Source organism: Pygocentrus nattereri, chromosome 10, assembly GCF_015220715.1.
Source record: "Pygocentrus nattereri isolate fPygNat1 chromosome 10, fPygNat1.pri, whole genome shotgun sequence".
Classification (NCBI taxonomy): domain Eukaryota; kingdom Metazoa; phylum Chordata; class Actinopteri; order Characiformes; family Serrasalmidae; genus Pygocentrus; species Pygocentrus nattereri.
This window is the reverse complement of record NC_051220.1, coordinates 38,566,565-38,581,358: the sequence shown is the minus strand read 5'-3', so window position 1 is coordinate 38,581,358 and position 14,794 is coordinate 38,566,565. Positions and strand designations below refer to the sequence as shown.

Genomic DNA, 14,794 nt, shown 5'->3' with positions numbered 1-14,794 from the left:
ATATATATATATATATATATATATATATATATATATACATATTCTACATTAATTTTCTTAATGCAAAGAAATAGAAATTATTCAATTTGTACAGACAACCCCACAATTAAGTTTGTGGCCTGTAGTCAGTGTATTCACTTACAATGTCTTGTCTTAGAAAAAGAAAAAAAAAGAAAAAAAAGGAAAAAAAAACTTTGTATCTCCAAAATATAACTGTACTTTTAATGTACGTCAATGGAACTAGACTTTTTTTATAAACAATTTTGGGCCGTTCATCATGAAATTTACATATAATTTAAATGCCAACTGACATTTTCAAATGATGTCAATTTCCGCCTTTGCTCTATAGAATAAAAGAAATACATTGAAATACAATGTCCAGTTCAGTCTGAACTAACAGCATACAGTGAATCTAGTGCAATGACTGTGAATAGTGAGTGTCATATCTTTCCCATGCTACAGTACAGTGTCAAACTTTTACAGCAGGGTTTAATGAAATGATTTACTTGATGTTCTCCACTTGCCTCAGCGTGAGAAGTTGAACTCTCCTTACTTTGCCTTACAGACGAGGAGGCAGAGGGGAAAACATCTTTAGATTGTTGACGACTCAGTAAATCAGCCTCCACGCCGCAGAGACGGGTGACAAACTAAATTTGCGGGATGCAATCGGTTTTAAGTCTTGTGACCTCGGAGCCCGGGAGCAGATAAAGGCGGGCGCGTGACGGAGAGAAACGGAGTGACGGAGGAGGAGAGATTTAAACTGCTAATCACGCTCGCAAATTCCAACCCTGGCATCTCGGTTATCTCTCACTTTTCCAGAGGGAGAGATAAGAGTTTATGCTCAGAAGGATTGATTATCTCCCAAATAAACAAATATGGGAGCCTTGTCTATTAAACCATGGCCAAATCTACTCACTTGTGTGTTTATTTATTTATTTATTTCTCTCTTTTTTAAGTTCGGAGAGGAGAAAAAAAAGAAAAATGAATAAATACGAAGATCCAAAAAAAAAAAAAAAAGTTTGCAGGTGCAAGAGGACAATCATTCTCTGATTAAAAAGCGCACCCCTCCCGAGCTGAGCGGGCACGAGGATGAGGATGAGGATTCCTTTTCCATGTTTTCATGTTTTGTGTAGTTTTATTTCTGTTTTGTGGTTCGTTTGAGGACCAGCTCACTTGGTTTTGTATCAGAATCATTGCAAATGTTATAGATGTCATGTGAAGAGGGCGATATGGATTTTCCTCTCCTCTTTTCTGCTCCTTTTCTTTTCTAAGATATAAACATTCTCCTATATTTTTATTGGATTGCTATTTTCACCCCTCTTACCAGGAGAGAACGAGCGAGAGAAGGAGGTATGTTGACTTTTAACAGAGGGGGCAAGCTAATTTTTTGCTTCAATGAGTAGGAATCTGAACATGTCACATAATTCAAATCTGAATGAATACAGGTGTGCATGAGCACGGCTGTGCCGAGGTAAAGCCCTATCGTGGATCTGTGGAGTCGGACGCTCAGGAAAACAACCTTTTGATGCATGTAAAAGACCAGCTGATGGGCCCACGTATGGAGAAATATCACATGAAATGCACGCCAAGTCGAAATACATGACAGTCCAAAGATTTCATCTTATCTTCCATGATTATTTTTCTTTCTTTCAGACGAGATCATAAAGAGCAAAAACGTTGACACAGGCCACTGTTATCCTGTACCTGACAAGTCTCACAGCATCACTATTTTAACATGAAAATATGTATTTATATGGTTTTACACCTCAGAAGCCCAATTGAATGGCTTGACAAGCTCATGGAGTCCCATTAGCTTAATTTCTGTTTGATTATTTTGAAATATGCACGCTGAACATCCACAAAGAGACGGCAGCATCTCTGTATGGATTCATAGCCTCTCTGTTTCGCCAATCAGTGTCAGAAATATTTTGCTTTTCTTGTTTCACGCTAAGATTTAAACTAATTAAGTGAATTATGATGAGGTTGGGGGACGCCATCCTCAGCACAGCCTGTACTCCGAACACCTTTTCTTGATGTGTTTGACCACGATCTCACCAAAATGTTTATCTCCTTGAAGTTTATTTTTTGATTTTGTGAGTAAGATTTTGTGAAATTGCAGGAAAATGTGGGTTGGTTAGTTTTCTTTCACAAGACAAAACTAAGCCACAAACTGATATCATAGGAAGCTGATAGGACACTAAAAGCTTCAGTTCTAAGTAAATTGTGGTTGGTTAGTGTAGTGGTTAACACCTCTGCCTTCTACACTGTGGACTGGGGTTCAACCCCCACCTGGGCAAACACCCTACACTGTACCAATAAGAGTCCTTGGGCAAGACTCCTAACACCACCTTGGCCTTCCTATGTAAAATGATCAAATTGTAAGTCGCTCTGGATCAGAGCGTCAGCCAAATGCCATAAATGTAAACATCTGTTCAACCATTTCTGGTTTACTGATGTACAAGAAGTTAAAATAGAGAACTATCACTGTCAGAAACATCAGATCTCCAAATTTCTTGCTTTTTATGGGATGGAAAAATGTTCCTAAAGTAGCAAAGACAATTGTAAACGGCAGCCTACAGAAACCCAGTGGGTGTTACCGAAGTCCATTTTGCAGAAAATATGTTAAATATGAACATAAATGACAGTTTGTCTGTGTTTGAGTTTTAGTGTATTGTGCATATTAACAGCTTGATTTCATTATTTTCGTTTTTGGAACTATGTTAAGCACCCGTTAATAACTGTGTAGTTACACATGGGCAATTCACTGTTATAGATGGGTTACAGTGGTAAAGCTTATGTAAGAACACATGTGTATCAGTGTTGTTTTTATGTAATTACACAAGTGTATATTGATAATTATACAGATTGGCAATCCAGATCGAAGTGTTTTAAGTAGTTTTATACTTATAAGTAGCATATATTTTATTTACATTAAAGATAGTACTTTGGTTTGGTTGCCATGCCACAACATACATAAGCATATTACTATAGGTAGCTAGATGTTGCCATGCATGAGTACTCTTCTAAATATACACCTCCTGTTACAATCAGAAAGGAAAAAAATACAGACATTTATACAAATGTAAATAATATGTGGTTACAGATATCGAGAGATTCTTGTAAATTTACATAAGTAAAAATGTTTATGCAGATTGATGCGCATATATTTACCTGAGCTGTTACTGTAATCAATTTATAACAGTGAATACGTCACCAATAGTTATACTGCTGTTGCATGCATTCTTAATGTGTAACCACACAATCATTAGAGAAATTATATTTTACAATATGTGGTATCATAGTTGGGCTTTTTTAAAGGTAGGCAAGGCAAAGTGCATGTTATCAGGCCATCAAGCTATAAAGTGCTTTTCTTATACTTTAGTTTCACAAAGAGAGAAGATGAAAAGGTATAATTCATAAGTTTTAAAATATTTGTACATTTGAGTAACTATGGGATTTACATGGGACCAGGTAAACTTTGAAATTGTGTTCTGCTGCTTTCTGATTAAACAGAACCTCTTCGGCATGCAGTCACATCTTCACATGTGATTTTCAGAGGTTACATAACATCATGCCTTTGTTTCTGATTCTGATGAATCTCAAACAGGCCGCATGTTTGGTACAGTTTATTTTTTAAAGGGAAAAAAAAATCAGCATGTTAAGTGTTTCTGCAGGCCACCACACAGTTTTATTCCAGCTCATTTTGGAGTGTTTTTATTGGCCCATGTGTGGTAAAATGTTCACACTGTGTATAGAAAAGCTGGACTTTTCAAATGTAGTTAGAAAATATAATCTGAGCAAGTGACAAGGCTTTCTTATGACACTGACAACATGTAAAAAAAATAAATAAATAAGCAAACAAATAAATAAATAAATAGAAATTTCTCTTTCTGCAGAGCCTCACATAATGCCTCCCCACTTCAGCCCCTTCACATCTTATGCAAAGCGACTTACAACAGAAGGCCGATGCCAAGCAGCATCAGCGCTCCTTCGCCAGAGAACGCGAGCGATATTAAAAAAAGGCCCCTGATGGATGCCACAATAGCGCTGCCTTCTATTATCGCCCCTCCGCCTGTGTCACGTCCCAACATAGCCTTCATTGTGCATGCATAGTAAATGACTATTTACCTGCCAATGCCTTTGATAAGTCAGTCTTGTCAGTGGTGGCCCTGCTGCCCCCTTGCCCCCCCCCTCTTTATAACCCTCCAATTCCCTCCCCCTTGGACCCCTGGACCACTGCTTTTCTTTTTTTTCCCCTTCCCTTTGCTCTCTCCCTTCTTTCGCCCCACAATCACACACTGATGAGCTCGCGTTCATCTCCACCGGCCGGCTGCTCGGCGAGAATTTGTAAGATTACATTTTCCACAGGTGCCATTCTCTGGGGTTTATCAAGGAACTTTCTTTGATTGCTTCCTCTTTTTTATTTTTTTATCCTTTCCATTTCCTCTCTCCCTCACCCTGCCTCCTCCTGCTTGTGTCTCTGTTCTTCCTCCCTCGTCTTCCTCTTGTTCTTCATCCCCTTTCCCGCCTGTCGCCGTCTACCCGCTGGGGTTTTGTATTGCGGTCGCTCTGTTTATGCAATCCCTTGTTTTGAAGTGACAGGCCGGGATAGATATGCAATATTAAAGAGGGGCCTTATGAATTTTTGACATCTAATTAGTTAGCTTCCCCAGTTAACATATCGCAGCTCATGAGGGCAGGGCTATCAGAGAAGGCCCTTCTGGAGCGTCGGCTGTAGGGTCCCTGCCATCTCTAATGTATTCTTCCCTAATGTAAGTAGTAATCATCGCTCTAAGGTTAATTAATGGCCCTTGCTGGCCAGCATTTTCACAGATCAGCCCTGTAGAACCACCAGAGCACCAATTAGGCCTTTTTTTCCAATCTGATCTCTCTTCAAATGTTAATAGCTCTCTTTCAGGGCATGGATCATGCAATGGATGAGGACCTCTGTGACACAGTTGCAGTTTATGGATGACACAAAGCCCAAAGTTCAGGATATTCTAACCTTCTAATCTAAGTTTGCGTCATCAACAAGTGTAGCGTAATACCCATAAGTAAACCAACTGAAATGGGAATGCATAGAAGAGTAGGTGCTTTTGTGCTTTCTCTGAGTTCTTCCCTCGCTTGCCAGCTCCAGAGACCCCTACTACTGCAGCCAGTAGGGGTGCGCACTTTGAAGTAAAGATGTTACCCACGCAACCCCACCTTTCTGTCCCTGTACGCCACCCCCCCTGCTGCCCAGTTCTTGTAAGACTCCCCCGTCCTTTGTTAACATTTGATTCCCAAAGGTGCACCTGAGTACAATAGGCCTCAGTGCCTTCTCTTTAATAGTCAAGCATATGTAGAGTGCAGAGGAGAGCGCAATAGGGAGGCGGCCCCGGCGGGCCGTGTAATCAGACACTGATAGAGGAGGAACTGGAGATGTACAGATAAGATGAAAATCTCCCCATTTCCTTTCATCTACACATCTGTCTCCACATCCATGTCCCAATCGCTCCATCTTAATCACTGCAAATACCTGCTTATTCCCACTCTTATAGAGGCTTAAGCTCAGGCAAGAATGACAAATAGCTCTGCAGTTGTATGTATACACTGTCAGAAATGATTCAGTGCAGGTACATTTTTTGTTCATCAAGGTGCAAACAATGTAAACATAAGATGAAACAACAAATAAGTCTTTGTGAAGTTAATGTTACTTCCAGGAAGAAAACTGTATATTGGTCCAAGCCTTGATCGAAGGGGGATGCAAGGGGGTGCTGTTAATTCTTCCGAGCTAGTCATAGTAGCCATTTAAATAGCAGAAGTTAAAGCTACTTTAGGCCAGCCTCAATAAAGAGGCCCTGGAACTTGTCTACATATCAGAAAAAAAGGTCTTAATGCAGCATTACTGGCTTCACTTGAACTGTTACATAACACTGATACGATCATGTCATAAACATGTCATGGCAGGTGTCATATGATGATGAAGAACCTTTATTGTCACTAGTCACAAGTACCAGTGAAACGACCATCAACTCGGCCGAGCACATACAATATGACAAACGGGGGTGGGGGTGGGGGTGGGGGGGGGGGCAGGACGGGAAGACAGGAGAGGAAAAATACAGAATACTGAATACATGGGGAAAGGGAGGAGATAAAAAAAAACACCCCCAGACTATGTTCCTAAGGGAATACAGTCTGGGAACAGAAAAAAACACCACAGCACATAAGCACATAAGTACACATTACAACCCAGAGTCCAAGACTTGCAACGGGGGTGGGGTGAGGGGTGAAGACGAACCCAGCACAGCAAGCAGCCATCTGGTTCTGCAGCCATATTCGGCGCTGATCACAGACCCGTCATGCCACGCCCAGGGGGTAGAAGCGGCGATGCTGGAGTTGATTTGGAGTTGACAGATTTTGTTCAGTAATATAAAAGTATCATGTTTATCTTTCCATAAAGATGTAATATTTGGCATCATAACAGAACAGAATGAAACATTGGGTGGTTGGTTAGTGTAGTGGTTAAGACCTCTGCCTTCTATGCCATAGACTGGGGTTCAATCCCCACCTTGGCAAACACCCTACACTATACCACTAAGAGTCCTTGGGCAAGACTCCTAACTTCGTCTTCGCCTACCTGTGTAAAAATAATCTAATTGTAAGTCTCTCTGGATAAGAGCAAATGCCATAAATGTAAACATTATGACACCTGTCATAACAATCAAAGGAAATAGTTAAACCGTTGCAACTAAATGACCCAAAGATTTTGCCTGAAAACATTTGGCAGACCACCACAAACATCCAAAATAGACAATAAGCTTTAAAGACAATATCAATTAATGATTAAACCCATCAGATAAAGTGTCACATGGTTTGGCTGACTGAAGGTACACTTTCAGGTGTCCCTATCAGTAGTCAAACAAAAAGTATGCATGATTTGGCTGTTCGAGTGTTTAGATAGAATGACATCTCATGATATGGACAACTGACAGTGCACCGTTCATCTCCATTGCTCCTGAGCTAGCAGGACAAACAAACTGCAGCTTTAGAGCTCCAAACAGACCACCAAATCACCCATACTGACAGCTCTGGCACCTAAATGATCAATTAACTGATTATTCCAGTGAGGGCCTTGATTCGATAATCAGCGCAGCTATTAATCACTTTTTATCTGCTAATCAGAGGCTCCTTATTCATTATGCGGAACATATCAGGAGAGAAGTCAGGCTGGGCCATGTTTTCAATCAGGCCTTTTTCCCTTAGATCCTGTGGTAGGTAGCATGGCACAATTTTACGAAAATACATGCTTGTGAGCTATCCCAGCTATGATTGATTGTGCTCTGGAGAAAGTTGAGCCAGGAGGGGCAGCACAATGGTAGCAAAGTAAACCTCACCACCAACTGAAAGACAACAAAAATGCATGGAAGAGGAGAAATTGATGCACTTCTTTTCCAAGATCCTGCCACAGAGATTCCGTTAAAAAGGAACGAAATCTGTGAACCGGTGGCTCTGAAAAGGACCAGAGCAGAAAGTCTCTCTGATAGCATTTGATGCAGTGAATCTGAAATCATCCTCCTCTTCCTAAATGTTCACCTCATTTTCCGAGCCTGCCTCTCCTGACATAAATGCTTTTCACTTTTTTTTTTTTTTTCATTTAGAGTCAATTGACCTGACAGAATGGTTAGCAATTAAGTGATTTTTGTAATGGTCCTAGGGTAATTTGCTTGGGCTTGTCAGCTGTATTTTATGAAGTTACCCCCACCCCTCCTCCCTCTCGCTGGGGCATAATAGCTGATAATTTCAAAATCTTTATCCTCTGTTTCCCTCTCAATAAATTGAAATTACAGGAAGTTGTTGGAGAAGCTTAAATTTCCCCCTTTTTGTTCCATTCTTGCTTTTTCGTAATTGACAGTAAAGGGAGGCTTTGTACTTAGGCAACCATAACATAATCAAGGCTAATGTGTAAACTCTGTCACTTAGTAAGCAAAGAAATGCAGTCTCCTGGGTTCGGCTAAAAACACAGGAAGTTTTCTGCATAGCTAATTGAGGATATCATTGCCTTGACATCACCCCCCCCCCTCTTGCGCTTCCTTACGCTTCTTTAAATCTGTACTCACAGACTGCATGTGTAAAATTGGCCGCGCACCAGCTATAACCGAATCCGAAGAAGGGACTCTTTCCTCAAATAACGGTACAAAACGGCAACGTCTATTCTCATCTAATCAAATTACGGTCGTGATGCATGCCCTGCTCTGTGTTGTCATTAGGGATATTGCATGAAATACCTTTAGCTGTCTTCTAGCTGCCACTCCTCCATCACATAATGTTTTTCAGCTAATCATCTCTGCTTGTAATAACTCCAGCTGCACATCTGCTTTCCACCATAACACTTCACTAATTCTTCCCTCATTTCACCGTGCATCATTCGCTCCTAACACAATCTACATGTATTAGTTGGTAATGACTTAGTGGTTAAGAGCGAATAGATGTCAAGGGAGCCTCAGATGGGTGTTTTTTTTTTCTCCACTGGAGCTCACATGAGTTGAATCAGGAGGAGAGGAAAGGAGAGGAGAGCCTTGTCAATCATGTTAAATTTTCGCATGTCTGCCTTTCAAAAAGTGTAGCTGGCAAGACATAAACCCAGAGGGAGGGGATTGAAGCACAAGCAAACATTCTCCTTCCTCTGCAATTAGTGTTACAGGTTCTGATTAAACACCGAGAGGTGCTATTTATCAGGAATATGAAGTTTCAGCATCGTGCTCGAGTGACAGCTTCAGCGTCTTCAAATGAATAATCAAAGATCATGAGATGTTCACTAACACTACATTTGCTCTTAATGTTGTCTCTCTCTTTTTTTTTTTTTTTTTTGAGTGCTATAATATGTCTGATTATGTCATACGACTGATGAGATGTGAATAAATATTCCACCGTATTTCACTTGGGTGTAGCATAGTTATAAAAAAAATGCCTTTTGGCTTTAAAGCATCTAAACATCTCAAAACACTAAAGAATTTTAGTAATTCCCAAAATAATGCAGTGCATTTTTTTTTGTTTTACACATTCCGAGTTGTATTCTGGGAAAGCATTTAATGTGCAGGCTGTATCAAACACCATATATGGGCATGGCTACCATAATATTATACAATATTGTAGCAATACATCAAAGCATATTAGTCAAATCATCAGCTTTATTGTAACACTAGGCATCAAAGCAGCAAAGGATCATCTTCATTCTTCAGTTGTTTTTTCAGTTTTCCTGTATTTGAACAATGAAGAGCTGCTGAAATGCATTAAAGTCTGTGAACTAGAGTAAATGCAACACATTTGTACTTAAATTGCTATAAGTACTTATGTAACGAACAAAATACATGAACCCCCTTAAATATCCCATGCTTTATGTTATGTTTGTAGAAGTTGAGCTATGTTAATGAACTTTACCACTAGTTAATGTAGAAACGTTTACTTTGTAACGATCTTTATTTTTCTTTGAAAGTATCTCTTTATCACTTCAGCTGGATATGGGATTCAGTTTCTGTTGGATTTGCGGTTTCAGGTAAGCACCAAGCTAATGGTGGTGTACATTCACTTTCCCACATCGAGTGTAATGCACTTCAGTTTGAGCTTAAACATGCACTTTTGGAGCTTGGAAGACATGCATGTAGAATATTTTCACTTTGTGCGTTGAAGATTTTAAATCTTCAACTTAGAGCCGAACTGTAAGAGAAGCCTCTTAGCCTGAAAAGAAAACATTCAAAAACAAGGTTATTGACAGGGAATATGTCCTCACATTGCTGCAATAGCAACCTCACCTCTTCTTGGAAGGATTTACACTAAATGTGGAAACATTGCTGTGAGAATTTGATTGCATTCATACACAAGAGCATTAGTGAGGTCAGGTACTGACTTTGGGCAATTAGTTCTGGATCACAGACACCACCCCAACTCATCCCAATTGGAGGGATCTTTCCATAGAAGGTGATTCCACTGCCCCGCAGCTCAGTACTTTGGGGGCTTTATACCCTCCTAGCTGACACTTGGCATTAGGCATGGTGACCTTAGGCTCAGATGCAACAGTGAATTCTCACATTACAGTAGCACAGTAAGTACACTGTAGACACAATGTAGATGCATTAAAATGTACTCATTAGTTTATAGCAACATTTATGTAATGAACTTGTGCCGTTGGCTTGACATACTGAACGGGTGGTGCAACTGTAACTATCAGTTCAAACACTGTACAGACACAATACCAGAGCCAAGTTTATGTAAATACAAATCCTGTAAATTGTAAATAATGATTACATTTCCTATCTAGGCTATGCTACACATTAGAATCTGGTATGTTTTAGGCTCATGTTATGGTTCAGGGTCTTCTAGACTCCACACAACTTACAAGATAAAAAAAGTACTTAATATTGTTTTATCAGCTTGATACTTAACATTTGCTCCATTACTTGTGGACTTTTTTTGGTACTTAAACCATCAAACACTTTCATTTAATCTAATGACAATCTTTTATGGTAATTTCCAAATTCCACCTTTCTCAAATGTGCACACTTACTGTGGCAGGAAGGAGTATTTTAAGGAAAATAAATGTTTGAAGTAAAAAAAAAAAAAAATATATATATATATATATTATTTTCACGGTTGCATCACTGGTGCTCTGAGACCCCAAACAATGAGGAAGTGAAGCCAGTCCGTACCATAAGGGACGATGCTGCCATCAAGTTGTCGGAAATATCGTATTTATGAGTTGAACATACATGGATGGCACCATGTTGTAACTACCCGTGGGAACCTGGTATTAATGAGCTATGACTTTCTGAGTTGGGGGCGTGTCAACAAACAAGCAATAAGCCAAAAATGAGCATTACACACGAAACACTTTTAATAAAGTGTCACCGTCATCTAAACGTGGAAAAAAGATTATTACTAAAATGAATTTACTCTCTTAGATGAAAACAATGCCTATGTCTATCTTGTTCCCAGCTAAAACCACTAGAAGACATATGACATTTTACTTACTACCTCCAAAGAAGTGAAAAAAAGCCTCAGAGAAGAGCCTGAAGGCAGCATAAGTCACTATGGCTGTGCTCCAATCAGTCTGTATTCTGTATACTGGTGCAATAGAAAACTAGATGGCTAGTGTATCCCTTAATGCCCACCAGCCTCTCAGAACACATTTCAAAGCCAGCAGTGTTTTATTTCACCTTTTTTACATCTGACACATAGGTTTGACCTCAGCGGACAAATTCCAACTCTTACGCAAAGCTCACAAAACAGAGCGACTTTAATCATAAGTCACCGTTTCTGAACAAATCCGAGTTTCTTCAGTGGTCTGAGCAATTTTTTTGTGTTCTAAACGGGAAGACTGAAATCTGTGATACGTGATGTGATCTACTAAATATGATGACTAAATATCTATTACATGAAACTGACCTTCAAGTTCAGTACGAACGATTTAGTTAAATCTATTCCTAACCCTAAACCTATCCCTAGCCTTAACCTCAAGGCAAAACCTACACCTACTCCTAGCCCTAACCATAACCATACTGCTATTGATAATCTACTGAACATCTCCAGAAAGTTTGTTAGTCATTTAAGTATCTGTAAAGCATCTATAGGGGACCAGCCAAATAAAGTGTGACTGACCATTTAGGAAGATTTCTTAAATCTGAGCACTGCCTCACCTTTACAATCACATCTAGATGCCTAACCCAACTAAGGAGAAGCTATATTTGTCAGAAAGTTTGGTAGACCACCCCCCTGCCCCCCACACCCCCACACCTTCTCTCTCTGCTCTTCCATAAAAATTCAAGTCTTTCACCAGCAACCTTCACGTGTTATCATTTGCGTTTATTATCTCATATTAGGAAGCACCACCATGCTTACAGTTTTAATGGGTTTCCTTGCTGTGCTAAATTTGGTTTGAAATGGGATCCCCTAACAATCATACGCCCATTAAAGACACAACTGACACATACATTGCCGGAGATATGATCTTCTTTCTGGATAATTTTGATGAGAATTAGGATGGAGCCCTAATTTGTGTAAATTAGACCTTCCTATAACTGCATTTTTAAGTATTATGACTCATCAGCTGAGCAAAATGAGAAGAAAAATGAAATGTTTAATTGAGATGATCATTCTTGCCAACGTGTTGTGTGGGGAAGTTTTTTTGCCCATTTTCCATTTTATGCATGAACAAATCAGATGTTTCTCCTCTTAAACTGATAGAAGCCTGAATTCTGAAATATTGCACTGAAATGGAATGTATAAATAGATAAAACCATAAGTAAAAATGAGTATAAGAACTTACTTCTACAGATAATGACATCATATGACAGCATATGATATACGATTCATTTGCAATACATATTGCATGTATCTATCTATATGATATTCTATATGATATTTATTTACAATATTTGCATTTTACATTTAAACAGACAGAAATAGATATTTCTCTAAGTTGTTATTTTTATTGCTATAAAATCATAAATGCATGTATGTTTATAATAATAAAATATTTTATAACAAAAACAAGCATTATTATTATTATTATTATCATTATTATTGTTGTTGTTGTTTTTATTATTGTTAAATTAAAATGTAAACCATTTGCTCTAGATGTACAATATAAGAACAGTACAGTAAACGGAGAGTGTACTGTACATTTTCACATTTGATCACTTTATGTGTCTAAGTGTCAGGATGATGGCCATGTGACATGCTGTATGTATGTAACGATGGAAAATATTACAGCTCCCGACATTCCGCAGTGTTTTTGTGTGAAATCAGGGGAGAGGAAGACAAAGAGATTTAGTCACACTTAACTTGCAATTGCGGCTCCCACAACGACACTCCTTTGCCCAGACACCTTTTTCATACACGAGTGAACCATTCATATTCCATCTGTTCCAGCTCGCACTCTTTGGGGAGGCTGTCAATCTGAGCGAGTCACGTGAGGCGGGGTGGGGGGGAGGGCGAGGGGAGGGGGAAATGTCCCGCTGTTACGCAGATCAACACCCCTGCGTGGCTCCTGGGACACTTCCCCACTCTTCCCACTGCACACAGCTATAGGTAGAGAGCGAGAGGGAGAGCGAGGGGGCAGTGTTGAATGCTGCTGTTGCCGCCGCCGCTGCAGCATGACCGCGAGGCTGAAGCAAGGCACCACATCTGTCACAGTATTAGCTTTCTGTTCCCCTGGACCCGCGAGTCAGCCTCTGTGTTTTCTACATGTACTCTCACAATATCAGATGGAACACAAAAGCCGCCTATTGTGGCGCTGAAGAACACCTGTCATCAGCCCTCAGCCCTCAGATGGGTACCTTTTAGAAGAGCTGGGCTTTCAAAAGGCAGGACTCCAAACCACTACAGATGTAATAGTTTTAAGTCCTTTTTAAATGATTTTATTTCATTGGCAGATGGCTGCTCGTTTAAGGCATCATTTCCTGAAAGAGATTCTTCTTGAAACAAACAAAATGATCTGCCAGGGGATCAAATTACCCGAAGCAAGTGAAAATGTCTTCAAATAATCAGAATAATCTTATTATATTTACACAGCCAGACATGTTGATCGTATCTAAGATGATCTGCCAACGTATCATTTTTTAAGTGACACAAAATCATCTTCTTCATCATTTACAGGTTTTGTTTATTAACTATTGACGTCTAGTCGCTTTCCTTCAGTCGTAATACCTCATATTCACTGGCCTCATGTTAATTTTGGAGTGATATCATAGGTGGTTCCCTAAAGAACATTATAATGGTATAATGGACCCAAAGAGAACATGTAAAGATGCTTTGTAAAGATAAAAGAACCTTATTTTTACTTTTGATCATAGTAGGTCCTGGTATATAGTTACACAGCAATTACAGAGTAGTTACATATTTCAATAATAATCATTAAAAGGCTATTCTTATTAATCAATTATTGCTAGTAGATATTCAGGACTTATTGTAAAAATAATGTGTATGCTCCGCAGTAATGAAAGTGGGGAACTGAAGGAGCCTTCCTCTTTCACGTATGGTCTAATATTAATAACGCTAAATCTCCTGTGTTGTTATGGCCACTTTTCGGCTTGCTTGTCATTTCTTGCCTTCTCAAATCACTTACTGTGTCCCTGGATGACCTAATAGACTGTACCACAGGTGGAATTTGACCATAAGGCTGGACCTGAGGGACTTGCTTTACATTTCTCTCTGGAACAGGCCATTTCAGGCCTGATAACTGACCCCTGAGCACTGTTCACAATATGGTGCTGATTAAGAGAGCTTTAACTAAAATAGCCCCTCAAGTCCCAGTGGATGTCCTTGGTGCCACTGTTGCTCTTGTTGTTTTGGAAACCTCTCCATCTCTCTCTCTCTCTCTCTCTGGCCTGCAGGGCATTAAGATGGCCATGAATTAATGAAGAACACAGAGGTAATTAAAAGTGGTAGCGACGGGCTCCTCTGGGCTTTTTTTTCGAGGGACTGCAGGTTGCTACGTGTGCTACGGGCTTGATTGGCCTGCTGGGCAAATGGGGCAGATTGCAGCGAGGCCTCACCTGTGGCTCAGGAACACACAGGAACCCCTCCCAGGGCCGTCCCCAGGCAGCCGGGTCATGCGGCCTGGTCTAAACAACCCCCGCGGACCATCGGGGAGAAAAAACAAGAGCAGGATGCAGGGAGCGACGGGAGCACTTCCCCGGATTATTGCACCATGCTGGCCTGTTTACCCTGAGCTGTGATGGACAGCTAACAGCCAGTGCTTGCCCTTTTATTGGGTTTACCGCTAACAGTTAAACACTAGGCCTGTTAGGCTTCTTCA

At 40.0% G+C, this 14,794-nt stretch overlaps 1 long non-coding RNA gene across 1 annotated transcript; it reads left to right on the top strand.

The window, feature by feature from the left end:
• Positions 1-8,126: 8,126 nt before the first annotated feature.
• Positions 8,127-14,484, top strand: LOC119264147. The gene is made up of 3 exons (XR_005130803.1): positions 8,127-8,173; positions 9,476-9,535; positions 14,370-14,484. It is a non-coding gene; the product is annotated as an uncharacterized LOC119264147 (long non-coding RNA).
• Positions 14,485-14,794: the final 310 nt, after the last annotated feature.